Source organism: Physeter macrocephalus, chromosome 20 (genome assembly GCF_002837175.3).
Source record: "Physeter macrocephalus isolate SW-GA chromosome 20, ASM283717v5, whole genome shotgun sequence".
Classification (NCBI taxonomy): domain Eukaryota; kingdom Metazoa; phylum Chordata; class Mammalia; order Artiodactyla; family Physeteridae; genus Physeter; species Physeter macrocephalus.
This window is the reverse complement of record NC_041233.1, coordinates 78,518,300-78,534,025: the sequence shown is the minus strand read 5'-3', so window position 1 is coordinate 78,534,025 and position 15,726 is coordinate 78,518,300. Positions and strand designations below refer to the sequence as shown.

The following is a 15,726-nucleotide window of genomic DNA, read 5'->3' as shown; positions in this document are numbered from 1 at the left end:
CGTACAGAAACGAAGACCCAACACAGCAAAAATAAATTAATTAATTAATAAAACTCCTACCCCCAACATCTTCTAAAAGAGCTTATTTGTAGAGGACAGTCACTGAAGCTGAGTCTTAAATTACCCAGTATCCATGTCTGTACCATCTCAGGGCAGTCAGAAGCCCTCCCAGCTCTGCAAAATAGCCCATGGTCTAACTCTAGGGCAAAAGATGTTATAAGCTGCTTCCTTTCGGCTGTTTCTCCCAAATGCCTAGATATCTGCACACAAGTGTCTAAAAAGCAGAGTATGTTTTCTCGTTAGTATTCTATTCATAAAGCAGGTGTCTGTAACAAAGTTCCACTTTTATGCCCCCTAAAAGAAGTCAATAAAAATATATTTACCCTGAAAGTGAAAAATACATCCCATAAATGTTTTCATTTTGCCTAAATGACCTCCCCCCTACACACACGCAGAAAGTTGCTCTCCACTGGTCCATGCTGAGGATAATATTAGTCTCTGCTTCACAGGGAGCCAAGAGAATTAAATAAGTTGATGTATGAAGAGAGCTTAGCACAGTGCCTGGGACAGAGTAAGAAATCAGTAAAGGTTCACTCTGGTTATAATTGCACACCCAAGATTGCAATCCATAATTACTATCAATTTTACTTTTACGCTGCTTAAACAATTACGAGTTGGGCACGAGACGTCTGATGAGGATTTGATAGACGGTGGCATCAGCTCCTCGGGATGGGACCCTGATGCTGGGGTCTCCCATACAGAGGGCGGCCTTGGTGCTGCTGGCTCAGCAGCTGCTGGTCCAGCGATGTGGTCCTATTGGCCACCTCCCCATGACGTGTTGCAGCCACCGCACACAGATGCTCTGAGCTTGCAGACGGGATGAATGGGTCTAAGGGGAAAAGCAAAAGGATGAAGTCATTCCAGTCCCACGCGGTGGACGGGGGCCCACCGCCTGGGCTGGCTTGTCCTTGCTCCGGCGTCACGGCCTCGGCTGGGTCACGTCCCTGTCAGGGGACAGCTTTAATGTGGAGAAAGGAATGTGCCCTTCCCTGAGATCCTAAAAGTCCACAGCACTTCGTGATGTCAAAACAAGGCATTAGAAGGAGCCATCAAGTGCTGTTTCTCACCATGACTAAGCCCAGAGCTGGGAGTCTGACTGCATCTCCTCCTTTTTGCCCAAACGTAGGCATCGTGGGACCCCGAGGAGCCTGGGACACCAGCCATCGCTTTGTTTGTTGTTTAAATAGGAAATCGAGAGAGAGCACCTCTGTACCTACTTCAACTCCAGTAAAGCTGAACGGGTCTTCGTTACAGGGGTTTGCTCAGCGTGTTGTCACAGGGTTTGCGGGGGACCCACTGTGGACAGATGAGGGGGAACCTCGTGATTTACAGACCTCTGTGCTCATACAATCTCACGGAGGGGGGACCCCCCTCCCCCCTCCCCCCTCCCCCATGCTCTGCCAGAACTGCTTACGTTGTACTTAATTTTGCATCATTTTGCCTTGATTTGGAAAGTCTTTCGGGAATTTCAATGGAAAATAAGCAAGCCTGTTCAGTGTTGACTGCTGAACCAGAAATACAACTCAATCCCCGGCTTGTAGAAAAAGCCTTAGAAGTAAAAGTTGTATTTTACAGAATAGGTGAATGGGGGTTCCTTCAAATGTCCAGGGTATTTTAAAGTACTTTTTTTGCAACTTGACAGAGTCTGGGGAAAAAAGAGGCTTAAAACTAAAGTGTTTGGAGCTGCTGCCAATTGAAAATGAATCACAAATGAAGATAAATCACCCCTGAGCATATAATGTGGAACAATGGGAAAATATTATCAGAATGGTAAAAATCTGATTTGCATGCAACTTTTCAGAAACAGAGCTTTACAAGCATGAATTGAAGCAGGCAGACATACTCACGTAATGGGAGGGGGATGGGGGGAAATCAGTCTAAGATTCCAAACATATATGTCAGGAGATGATTATTGGATTTGAAAAAATATGCTGTGTTTTACAAAGTATTCCCCCCACCAGCTCTTTCTGTGCCATGAGGGATTCCAAAGAGCGTTTATAAAATTCACTAACTACCAAGACACCGTAGAGCGTACCAACAAGACGATTAATAACACGACTTACTACGTATCTGTTGCTCTTTTTTATTGTGCACATGTGTTGTCACTAATCCGTATAGTAATCTCGCAAGCGTCCTTTCTCCATTTTACAGATGAGGACACGATTCAGAAGGCTTACACAGCTTGCCCCAGGCCACACAGACAATGAGTACCAGTCAGGGTTCAGCCTCAGTTTACCCTGGCCTTAAACATATCTGCTTTTCCAGGGGCTTGCCGGGGCCTCCCAGGCAAGTGAGGGAAGGAAGGAGCCACTTCCTGTCATGGCCTCTATGTGTCTTCCAAAGAGTAGACTGAACCTTGACCCGATGTACGCAGGCTTGTTAGGTGGAAGAGATGTGGCCCCAGATAGAGACGCTGCAGTTTTGAACAGAGTCATGTTTCTAAGAGATGGGAGGACACCATTTCCTGAATGACATATTTTTGGAAGACAGTTTTACTTCCTAGTTACGATTTTTCTAATCAACATATAATTCACATCACATAAAATTCACCCTTGTAACGTGTACAGTGTCAGCCGTTTTCACTATTTTCACAAAGCTGTACACTCATCACCACGATTTCATGCCAGTACATTTCCATCATCCCCCACAAAGAAACCGCATACCTATTAAAGTCACTTCCTGTTTCCCATCTTCCATCTCCCCCACCCCCTGGCAAGCACTCATCTTTCTGTCTCTGTGGATTTGCCTATTCTGGACGTTTCCTCTAAATGGAATCATACACTATGTGGCCTTTTGTGTCTGGCTTTTTTCACTCCGCCTCTTTTCAAGGTTCAACCGTGCTGCAGCGTGGGTCAGAATTTCATTCCTTTTTTAAGACTGAGTAATATTCCATTGCATGGATACAGCACATTTTGCTTATCCATACATCAGTGACTGAAGGACATTCTGAGGCCACTCTAAATCTTGTTCCAAAGAGTTTGGCGTAAGCCCTAGCAAACCAGCAAAAAAGTAAGGTCGTTTGCTCTGAAATAGAGGCATAGCAGTGACCTAGCAGCAGCTGCAGCAAGTAAAGCAGTGGCTGCTCGTTGCTGGTGAAATAACATTGAAGATCCTGATCAGGACCTCCCAGGCTGGTATCCTGCTGCCAGCTGCTCGCTTACTGGGGTCCAACCGCTCTTCTCTCAGTTCTCAAATATGTGTCCTTTCCATCTCAGGGTCTGTTCTCTGCCTGGAAAGTTCTGCCTCCAGCTACTGCCTGCCTGGCTGCCTTCTCCTGGGCCTTTGGGCCTCAGCCTAAATGTCGAAAGAAGACAATTGACTGCTGTGTCTGAAACAGGCCAGCCCACCCCTTATTTTCCCCCCACTCCCCTTTCTTTTCCTTTACAGCAGATTTCATGATTTATAATTGTGTGTCTCTTTATTTTATGTCCACCTCCCCCATTACCTGTAATCGCCGTTGACAGCACGATTGCTGTCGTTGTTACTTCATCTCCAGGGCCTGGCTGGATCGATATGTGGACTCAGTCAGTATCCACATGGGTTCCTGCGTCTAGGACAGTGGTCCCCAGAGTACCAGGATCAGCATCACCTGGGGACTAGTGGAGATGCCGGTTCTCAGGACCCACCCATGACCTCCTGAATCCGAAACTCTGGGGCTGGGGGGTCAGCAATCTGAGATTTAACAAGCCCCCCAGGTGATTCTGATGCTTACTCAAATTGGAAAAGCACTGGTGTAGGAAATAGCCCCCAATTCACTCCAATTACTGCCCATGGTGTTACAACCTCCCTCTCCAAGTCCAGCCTTTTGGGCCCAGTGTGTGGCCCAGAGAAGTAGGAGAGATTCCTGAGACACACAGTGAAGGTGGAAACAAATATGGCGCCCAGGCCTCCTGCACAGTATGGTGCTTCCTTCGGTGGCCGTATGGAGCCCGCAGGTCCTAGGAAATAAGTTCATCGTTAGACTTTTGCCATTGGCCGCCCCCGAGGCTGGAGAGTTCCGGCCCTTTCCCTGAGACAACATCTTCAGGACGTTTGTTGGATGACTGTTCTCTGGAAAGGCTGAGAGCGGGTGTGGAGAGGCAGGGCCGTGGGTATGCTAATTGTGGTCCCTTAATTGTGCACACCTGCTGTTGAAAAGTGACGTGACCCCATGTCCAGCATAGTGAGAAAACCAAAGCTCATTTAGCGCCAGGATGTCAAATCCATCCGAAAGTTCCCTCCAGGTGGTAGCTGATGTCTGGCCTTGGAGAGGGAGCTGCCCCACCCCCGCCCCGGGGTTGCTCTGATGTCTCAAGCAAGGACATGAGCCCCTCCAGTCAGCCATGGGGAGTGTGTTGTCTCCATGTCACAGCACTCGAGAGATCCCTAGGGGCCTCTGACACTCACCCCAGAGATTTCCTGACATCAATAACTGTTTAAATCACAAACATCTCATCGTGCCCACGAAAGCTCAGATCACAGAGCTCAGTTTCTCCCTCCTCTTAGGGGCCGACGTCCTGTCCACCATCCATCACGTGCACCCACAGTGTCCAGTGCTGTGCCGTCCAATGAGTGTTTACAAAGGGTGTGTGTGACTTGTGTAACTCTTCTTCAGCTAGTGAAGAGTCATTAGAAGTGGACACCCCAGGCTTTGTCTGAGTGCGAGGTGCTAAGCCAGGACTCTGCCTTCGGGCTGGTCCCTGCAGAGCAGATGGGACACCCCCTGCTGAGCGGCGTGTGTGCCAGCGGGCAGGGTGGACACGTGCCAGAACAGGCCTGGCACGGGGGTCTGAGCCCACTCAGGGCAGAAGCCGGGCCGGGGGTTCTGGAGACGTGCTGCCTGAATTGGGCTTAGAAGGGTGGAGGAGGAGGACAGGGTGGGAGGCACCAGACAGCAGGGGGACACCCAGCAACTGAGTGTAAAATCCTCAGTAAAGTCCTGGTGCCCCTCCCACACAGCCGCCACCTGCCCACGTCGTGGGGGAGCTGCTGGCCTTTCTTTAGACGGGGACCGGATCTTATTGCCGTTAGAAAATCAGTGGGAGGGATGGACTGGGAGTTTGGGGTTAGTATATGCAAACTGTTACATTTAGAATGCATAAACAACGAGGTCCTACTGTAGAGCACAGGGAACTATATCCAATCTGCTGGGGTAAACCGTAATGGAAAAGAATATGAAAAAGAACGTATATATGTGCACAGCAGCAAATTAACACAACATTGTAAATCAACTATGCTTCAATTAAACAGAAGATTTTAAAAAAAGAAAATCACGAATACGTGATCAGACAGTTCCAAATGAAGACAATGGTCCTCTTCAACCTCACAAGGTTTCAGGAGCCTGGCACGGAGATGAAAAAGCTGCAGCCATGCGCTACAGCCCTCCTTAGATCCATGGCGAGGAATTCTATTGTATTTCTTCCTTTTAAGATGACCTTTGTTTCCTCATAGAGAAAATGCAGAGCGAAATAGATACTGTAGGCTTTAAACTAACTTCTGAGAAGCACGTGTCACACCCCACAGCCATTATCTTAGAAACATGGTATCTGTTCCCCGTGAACAGAAGCTCTGAGTTACCCATTGGGCTGGACAGCCCATGGTCCAGAAGATGGATGGTTGGAAATCCGAAGACAGATTTTGCAAATGCAGTGAGAGGTGGCCTGCCGATCCTGTTGATGAACTTTTCAACAGAGCTTCACTGTTACATTATGTCTTAAAGGAAAGGCTGTAGCTACACATGCCGTCTCTATAGGACGTAATAGCACAGATTCATGGAAAATGATATTTTTCCTATGCGACTTCTATCTCTGAAGTTTTCCTGTCCTACCTCTAGCTAAAAAACTTTGCTAAATTATGTGCGCAAGTGATGCTGTTTGAATTAGTGCGGCATCAGGTTAGTCTTTCAACTGACATTGTTCCTGGGACTCTTTCTCCTCTACCCCCACAAAAAAAATAATGTAAAAAAAATGTAGACACAGTTTTCACATCTTAATTTTGGTTTATTTCAGCTCCCAAGGTGCCCACTTAGTCAATGTGATCAGACTCATGAAACCTGAGGCCTAAATAGTTTAGTCCTGGAAACCTTCTATTTTATCTCTTTGTCTATGAATAATTCATTTGTCTGCATGGCCTCTGAAGCAAATCCTCTTTATAAAAGAAAAGGGGAAAAAATGTAGAAGGGCAGAATGAGTGCCAGTGAAATTTCAAGTTTGCCCTCAGATACCAAGTTAAGATTTTTGAGGGAGAAAAGGAGTTTCTATTTTTTGTGACTCTTTACCAAGCAGATAACTACAGGTTTTTGAAATGAGCTACTGACTGGAAGAAGTAGTGACATCCATATTTAAGCATAATGCCACACAGATTCCTATTCTAGAGAGTAAATTCCACGTTCTTCTGTTACTTTCTAGAATGTTCTATGTATTTTGGGGCTTGTATCTTAAACTTTCAGATTATAACTTAAAATACCGTGGTAGCAAGAATTTTGAAGGATCTCCTTTTACATACTACGTGGACTCCTGAAAAAGAACGAAAATTGAATTCATACAAATAAAACCATCTTAATGCCTTTTTAGCAGGGATGCTTTGGAGGAGTCTTTTGTGTAGCTAACTTTGTCCTTGCAGACCAGCAAACCAGCCAAAAACTCCTGTAGCGTTCTAATAGCCAAGGCAAAGAATAAAACAGTGGGCTATGCGTTTCTCATAGTCCAGAAAAGGAAGTAAGGCACTTTAAAGAAGATCTCCACATTAAATACACCAAAAGGGTATTTGTTTAAAGAGTGCTGGGAAGTGTGTTAGTAAATGCAGTGGCTAATGGGAGGCCGGGGCAAAGGGCTGTGGGAGAGGTTTGCTGGGCGCCGGGAAGTTTTATCACCCACACTGCCTAGGATTGCCACGCACGGCCATAATAAGAAGCAGAGTGGTTCTGGTCAGTTCGAATTGTTTTAGATTCTCTGCAGACAACGCCCGCTCTTGCCTGTCCCAGGGCGGATGCTCCCATGGCCACCACCCCCGGAAGGGCCCCTTCCCTGGGCCTGGGCGATGCCACACCCTGGGGTTCTCTCCCTCCTCTGTGATCTGATGTCTCCCGGGACCCTCCCAAGGCTCCTCCAGGCTGGTGCCCCTCAGAATCTTCCTCGGCTGCAGTCTCCTCCCTTTCTGCTCTTTTCCGCATGACACACAGACCTGTGTCTCCAGCTCCCATTTCTCTGGAGTTCCAGAACAGTCCAGAAATCTCTAGAAACCAGGTTGTCCATGCTCAGCTGTCCCACAGGCACTCAGACTCTGTAAATCCAAAACTGAGCTCGCGCTTTTGCTCTCCTTACCCCACCTTTATCCCTGGGGCCCCTATCTCGGGCTCCGGCATCTCCATCAACCCGTGGTCCAAGCCGGATGCCCACGAGTCAGCCGCATCGGCCCGTGCCTTTCCTCCGTGCACCGGGTCCTGCTGGTGCCGTCTTCGGCGTATCTCTCGATGCCCTCTCATCTGGTCTCGCCCCGTCATCTCTCCCTGGTAGCTCGGCCACAGTCTGCAGGCATTCCCTGCTTCTGAAGCGCACATGTGTTCTTCATCCTCCCGCAGTGATGCCGCCTCCCTCTCAGGATGAAACCTAAACCCCAGCACCGCCATCAGCCTGCCTGAGCCCCTCGCACGCCAGCCCCGGCTCTCACTTCCCTGCCTGCCTGACCCCGAACTGGGGATGTCCCCTGAGCTGCCCTTGCACACAGCAGACTCTCCGCTGCCCCCTTGGTTTGGCCACATCCTGCCACATGCAGGTCACCCATCACCTCCTCCCGTTTGTTCCCCTCACCTGGGTCCCTCTCTGACCTGGGTCCCTGCCTCACCTGCATCTCGGTCTCACCTGCATCCCTGCCTCCTCCTTATCCAACAGGTTGGTTGCCAGGTCCTGGAATCTTACCCTCAGGTTCCTGATGCCACCACCTCTGTTGAACATTTCCATTATTTTTCATGTAAACCAGCTGTTTTTAAACATTTCTTAAGACAGTAGAGCCCTTTGCTTCAGATGAAACCCAGGGCAGAAAGTGGGAGCGGAGCAGTAATGGACGATGAGGCTGGAGAAGGAGGTGGACGAATCGTTACAGTGTTTATCGAGCATGAACTGAGCTGAACATTGCTCTACGCCGTCCACAGGCCTTGGCCCTTCGACGCCCCATAGCCCGGTGAGGCCATTCAGTCGCGTCTTGCAGATGAGGACACACTCATGCGGGAAGTTTCAGTAACTTCTTGAGGAAGGTCAGGAAGCCAGTGTGTGCAGGGCCTGGGCTCAGAGCCACGTGGGCTGACCCCGAGCCCCTGGACTCGCCCCCGCCCCGGGCTGGGTCACCAAGCCCTTATCAGATGCTTCTCGCATCTTGAGCTCGTCCTGTTTCCCTCCAGGTGTCTTTTCTCTTGCCTTTGAATGACCACGTTGGTGCTGCTCTGTGTCCCTCCCTGGAGGTGACGACTTCCTCGGGCTCGCCCTGGCCTGTGACCCACTGACCAGTGGTGGCCGGGCCTGGGCTCAGTGGCCCTGTGGAGGGAGGGAGACAGTCTCCGATCCTTCCCGTCCCGCCTCCAGCTCCCTGTCGGCTCCTGCCCTCTCCTCCCAGTCCGTCCCGTCTTAGTCACAGGCTGCCTGGCCTCAATGTCCCACCCACAGCATGATGCCTTCTCGGTGTCGTCTTATAATTAGGGGACTGGTCCCCGTGCTCTGCACCTGTGATTTGAGGGACTTCCTTTAGGCACTGAAGCCCTCATCCGGTGACCTGTGGACAGACTATCCCTGCTTATTTCCTGGGGTGAACATTGGCGTCATCAACCCTCCCTCTTTGGGGAATTATTCCTGTTTTCCAGAGCTGGCTGACCTACCACCACACTTGGATCTCCCTCCCCCTTACTTTCAGAGATGAAGGAAAATACAGATCTATGCTTTAAAGACTCAGCATCCTAGCGGGCCAGCAGAAGCATGGATAACCAAGTGTGTTTCTGTGTCAGCCAGGCCAGGCGTGTCTTGAATTTTGATACTATCTGTACTGTGTTTTCCTTCATAGCCTTCACAGCACTCAGCCCATTATTTGGCAAAGACTAGCTACTCAAAAGATGATAAAAGAGTCATACTGTTGAACTATAAATGACATAATTTGATCTGGTTTCTAAGCCTTTGTTTGTATGTTGGATCGTGTGGTTTACATGCTGTGAAGTAACAGAAAATGTTGATGCTGATCTCTGCCTCCCCAGTTCCTGACACGGAGCTCCTAAAACCTTTGTAATTTCTGAAGTGATAAGGTACTAGGAGCATCTCTTGTTCTAATATTTGGTCTTTGGCTCCAGTTCCTGAAGCAGCGTTCCTAAATCCCTTGGCATTTCCTGGGTGATAGCAGTGTCTTTTGTTTTAAGTGAGGCAACTCTGGGTGGGCTCCCGGATGGGGGCTGGTCACCGGAAGGACCAGGCTGTGATTAGAAGCTTGGAATTTTCAGCCCCACCTTCATTCCCTGGAGAGGGAAGAGGGGCTAGAAAGGGAGTTAATGACTGATCGTACCTACGTGATGAAACCTCCATAAAAATTCCAATAGTAGGGCTTCCCTGGTGGTGCACTGGTTGGGAGTCTGCCTGCCAATGCAGGGGAGACGGGTTCGATCCCTGGCCCAAGAGGATCCCGCGTGCTGTGGAGCAACTAAGCCCGTGCGCCACAACTACTGAGCCCACGAGCCACAACTGCTGAGCCCACGCGCCACAACTACTGAAGCCTGCGTGCCTAGGGCCCGTGCTCCGCAACAAGAGAAGCCACCACAATGAGAAGCCCGTGCACCGCAACAAAGAGTAGTCCCCGCAGGCTGCAACTAGAGAAAGCCCGCCCACAGCAGCGAAGACCCAACACAGCCAAAAATAAAAACAAATAAATAAATTAATTTTTTAAAAATCCCAATAGTAGGCGGTCCAAAGAGCTGCCGGGTTTGTGAACCCATCCACGTCCTGGCGGGGGAGGCGCACATCTCAACTCCCCAGGGACAGAAACCCCTGTACTCAGAGCCCTTATGCACCTCACCTTACATGTCTCTTCATCTGGCTGTTCGTCTGTATCCTTTATCATATCCTTTATTATAAAATAAACTGGTAGATGTAAGTAAGTGTTTCCCTGAGTTCTGTGAGCTGTACCAGCAAATAAATCCAAGGGTGGGAGGTTGTGGGAACCTCCGATTTGTAGCTGAGTTGGGAGACAGAGCCCTTCACTTGTGTGGTCCGAGCTAACTCTGGTTACTGTCAGAGCTGAATTGAATTGTAGGACACCCAGCTGGTGTCACAGAGAAGCGCTTGGTGGGGGGAAGACCCTGCACACCTGGTGTCAGCAGTGCCGAGTGTCCAGTCGTGTGAGAGTCAAGAGAAACAGGAGTGTGTTCTTCCTTTATACGTGCAGGTGTTTGGAAAGATTCTCCCCACTGCGCGGTGACATCTGCCTTTGTGTATTTGAGAACTGGCAGCAGCAATTTAACTAGCTTTCAAACAAACAAAAATCGCACAACCACTTAGTGTCTGATTAAAGAACAGTTTTGAGTTTCTGTTGACGTTGCATCTTACTGTAACGGCTATTATTTTTTCTTGCTACAAATGCAGGTCCTGATAATGGCAGAAAACATAGAAAACATGGAAAAGCAAAAAGAAAAAAAAAGAGAAATGGCACATAATCTCATCCCATGTCAGTGTACTTCCTTCCAGTCTTTTTTCTGTGACGTGCTTGAGCTTTTGACTAGTGGTTTGCCGTGGGTAGGAAGGGTGTTAAGTGCTGACTAGCTGGGGAATTTCTGGATTCAGCCTGCTGTGGGTTATCAGCCCCTTCATGGCTTTTCTCAGGAGGGCTAGCTACCGCTGGCTTACACCTTCTTTACAGTAAAATAGGTGTGTGTTTATTTTCTCATCTTGCACCTACAAAGATAACAATGATACGTTATGGCCCCTTGCTTAATCTCTTCTCATTTCTTTATAGAACCTTTGGGGATAGAATCGTGTGTAAGAAGGATCATAAAACACCAAGTGCAATGTGTAAATACAGTTGCCACTTACCACTTTATCTGTGGTCCTAAATCAAATACCACTTTACTGCAGAATAAATGCAGTTCCAATACAGGCAGGGCTCCCCTTAAAATATGCTAGGGAGGGGAGCCCCCTGGTTAGAAACACTTGACTCACAAGTGTTCAATAATTCCAGACTGTTCTCCTTTGTGAACTCGGCTGCGTTTGGCGCCGGCCCTGCTTCTCCTTCTTCAGCACTTCTCCTCACCTCACTCCATGACCCCAAGGCTCTCCTAGTGCCCTCTGGTCACCCTCGGGGCTTCTTTCCTGCCCCCTCCTCATCTGCTCCTCCCCTTCCCAGGTCCCAAAGGAGGGAGCCCTGGGGTCTGCCCTTGGCTGTATCCTTCTCATCCCACACTCTGTCCCTGGGGACCCGTCCTCTGGCGTGATTTTGAACACCCACCTCTTTGCTGGTGAAGCCCAAATCACATGTCTGGCCCGAAAGCTCAGCCCCCCTGGCACCTTCAATGGGATGTTGGAGGTCTCTGCCCAGATGATGTCCATGCACACCTCAGATGCAGCAGGAAGAATCCAGACGCCACGTCTTTGCCCCACAGGCTTCCTCGCCAGTTTCCCTGTCTCCACTGGTCATCCCAGTGTACCCCCCCCCACTCGGCCCTCTCACCCCATCCTTTCCCAAAGTCCTGTGGATCTTACATCATAAGTAATTTTTTTGTTCTTTTCCCTCCGTCTTAGTCCTACTACTATTTTCCTCGTTCCAACCTCAGCCGTTTTCACCTGGGCCATGGAATAACTGTCTGACTGTACAGGAGGCAGTTCTAACACGATTGACCTGTTTTGCTTTCAGCGTGTCAGCTGATGACCCGTTAGATGTGCAATATGAGAGACATAATTAACGAAAGGCTGACACCTAAGCTTTTTGGAATCTGGAGGTGGTAGCAGAGGAGGGAAGGAGGGAGCAGCGTTTGGTTTGGTTTCAGTGGTGTGGATGTATACGTTTCCTATTGCAGCTTGAACAAATTATCATAAGCTTAGTGGCTTAAAAGAATGCAAATTTATTATCTTAAGATGCTGGAGGCTGTAGGAGAGAATCCTTGCCTTGCCTTTTCCAGCTTCTAGAGGCTGCCTATATTCCTTAGCTCTTGGCCCCTTCCTCCCTCTTCAAAGCCAGCAGAATATCATCTTCTAATCTCTCTCTCTGACTGTGACCCTCCAGCCTGTCTCCCATAAGGACCCTTTGTGATTACATTGGGACACCCAGATAGTCCAGGGTAATATCTTGTCTCAAGTTGCTTAATTTAATCCCATTAACAAAGTCCCTTTGTCAGGTTAAGCAACACATTCATAGGTTCCAGGAATCAAGACATGGACATCTTGGGGAGGGGGCTTTATTCAGCCCATGACAGGGGATAATGGGGTGAGGGGATACTGATATCAAGAGGTTCTCTTGTCTGTATGAACTCTGCAATGTCAGCTAGAGATTCAAGTGGAGATGTCAAAAAGGCAATTGGATATAAGTCTGGGATTCAGGCTGGGCATCAAAGAACATACTTAGAGTCTAGATTGAGTCACCTAAAGAGAGAAGATATGGAAGAAAAGCAGGACAAGGACCAAGCCTTTGTATACCTCTGTATCCCCAATGTGCTGAGGTGGAGAAGAGGAGAGGGATCCCACAAAGAAGGAGGAGAAGGGGCAGCTGGGAGGTGGGAAGGAAACTTGGACGCAGGCAGTGCCTGCTGCAAGAAGAGGAAGGGAGGCGTCCTCAGACACCTGGGGGTAGTCGCTCACCTTGATACCCTGGGAGTGGAGACAGGAGTCCCACTGCAGCAGGTGAGGGGGGAGTGAAGGACGAGGACCTAGACCCAGCAAATCACGACAGCTCTTGGAGGAGAGATGCTATGAGTGGGGTGTGAGTGAGCACTGGAGACAGAGATGGTTCTGTTTAGAAGAGGGATGTTACTGGAGCATATTTGTATGATGAGAAAGACCCATTAGCTTGAGTCGTTTGTCTACTAATATCCTATTTCTCTTCCCCTTATTTCCTCCCTCCTAAGATTTTTAAGTTCCTGGAAAAGCATCACTGTTAAGAAATGCTGGGAGAAGAAGGTAAAATGTTCCAACACAGAGAAAATAACCCTCTAGCAAACGTTTAGTAACCTCGGCTTAGTGGAGTAGAATGTCCTGTCCTAACAAATCCCAGCCTATAGTAGGTTGAAGAAGTATTTTTTTTTTAACTAAAGCTACTAAGGTACAAGAATATACAGATTTATTGTATGTGGTGGGCAAAAGTCAGAAGAGGACTCAGGGAGGATGCTTCCATTGACAGAGCAACGCATCAAAGAATTCCTTTTGAACTGATGTCTTACATTCTTTTTTTTTTTTTAAGGATTTTTTTCTTTTTAATTTTCTTTCTTTCTTTAATTTTCTTTTTTTTTGAAGTATAATTGGTTACAATGTTATGTTAGTTTCAGGTGTATAGCAAAGTAATACATATATACATAATTCAGTTATACATATATATCTATTCATTTTCAGATTCTATTCCCCTATAGGTTATTACAAAATATTGAGTATAGTTCCTTGTGCTATACAATAGGTCTTTGCTGGTTATCTACTTTATGTATAGTAGTGTGTATATGTTAATCCCAAACTCCTAATTTATCTGCCCCCCTCCCACTATCCCCTTTGGTAACCATAAATTTGTTTTCTATGTCTGTGGGTCTGTTTCTGTTTTGTACGTAAGTTCATTTATATCATTTTTTTTTTAAGATTCCACATAGAAGCAATATCTTAATACAATGTTTTTGGTTGCTAAAATTCAACTAACAACCTTTTAAAATGCAATCCTTTGCAACCTACATGGGATGCAGTCCTCTTAGATATTATGTATGTCCTTCCTCAACATAAAGTTAAAGGAAAAAGAAACCAACTCTAAAGGATATGAGTGCAATATTTAATTAAATAACAATTTAAAGCTTACAGATATTAAAATATAAAAATCAAGGGCAAAGAGCGGAAGATACACTGGAAAAAAGTATTGTCGGCATAAATATAGTCAATATATAAAGAACTTTGCAAATCAAGAAACTACTCACACTGAAATAAAACTTGACTTAAGACAATCACAAAGAAAGTACAAATGATTAATGAATATATAGGGAAATATTCACATTGATTTGTGCTTGAATGCATATTCAGATGAGGGGCTTGTTTCATTTATCAGATCAGCAAAGATTAAAAAGACTCCTAACTCAGTGTTGATGAGGTTTCAGGATAATAGGTGGACTCTGACATAAACTGGAAGAATGGAAATTAGGCACTTTTTTTGGTAGAGCAGTTCGACAATATTAAGACTATTCAACATATTTACACCTGTTGGTCAGCAATTTTACATCAGGGATTTATTTTAAGAAAAATAGCTAATGTATTCCACAGTGTATGCAAAAGGATATTCATTACCAGGGGAGGTCATGGGTGAAGGGTGGGTGGAAACTTACTGACCCCTGGACCTCCGCCATCTGCGCCCTGCACATGAGGTACAGATGTGTGAACGGACCATGACAACCCAATGCTGGATGATTACACGGAGGCCACAGACACCTGCCCTGGGCTTGGAGAGACAGGACCAGGCAGTGCCCAGTGAAGGCTTCCTGGAGGACGTCACATCTCAGCCAAGATGGAAAGGCTTGGTCAGAGTTGGCCACGTCTAAGGAAGAGGTAGGATTGGCCAGGCCCAAGGATGTGGGTTGGCACACTGTGGGTGAATACGATGCTGGAGAAGCACAGTTCCTGGGCTGCCATGCATGTGACCCACAAGGGTGTGAACCAGGAGCAGGTCACGAAGGTCTTGGAAGGCCTGCTTTCACTCTTTAACAGTGAAAGCAAAAGAATGAAATCAATAAGAGATGAAAAATCTTGTCTCAGTTTCCTCCGCCGTCACTGAACTGCCCCGGACCGAGGGGCGGGCGGCCTCACTGAGGCTGCCGGCTCGGGAGGGGCCCCGGCAGCCAAAGCCGTGACACCCCTGGGGACTGCAGGCGGGCCGTGTGGAGGACAGGCTCCTAGTGCTCCAGCCAGGCGCCAGGGCTCTGCCACTGAGGTGGGAGAGCCGAGTTCAGGACACTGGTCCACAAGAGACCTCCCAGCTCCACGCAATATCAAACGGCGAAAATCTCCCAGAGATCTCCATCTCAGTGCCAAGACATTGAGCTCCACTCAACGACCAGCAAGCTACAGTGCCGGACACCCTATGCCAAACAACTAGCAAGACAGGAACACAACCCCATCCATTAGCAGAGAGGCTGCCTAAAATCATAAAAAGACCACAGACACCACAAAACACACCACCAGACATGGACCTGCCCACCAGAAAAGCAAGATCCAGCCTCATCCACTGGAACACAGGCACCAGTTCCCTCCACCAGGAAGCCTAAACAACCCACTGCACCAACCTTAGCCACTGGGGACAGACACCAAAAACAACGGGAACTACGAACCTGCAGCCTGCAAAAAGAAGACCCCGAAACACAGTAAGTTAAGCAAAATGAGAAGACAGAGAAACACACAGCAGATGAAGGAGCAAGGCAAAAACCCACCAGACCTAACAAATGAAGAGGAAATAGGCAGTCTACCTGAAAAAGAATTCAGAATAATGATAGTA

General features: G+C 47.8%; 1 protein-coding gene across 1 annotated transcript in view; it reads left to right on the top strand.

The window, feature by feature from the left end:
• LOC102991696 (disintegrin and metalloproteinase domain-containing protein 12) overlaps nucleotides 1-15,726 on the top strand; it is a 698,539-nt gene that overhangs the window by 459,974 nt on the left and 222,839 nt on the right. The gene's annotated exons all lie outside the window — the stretch shown is intronic.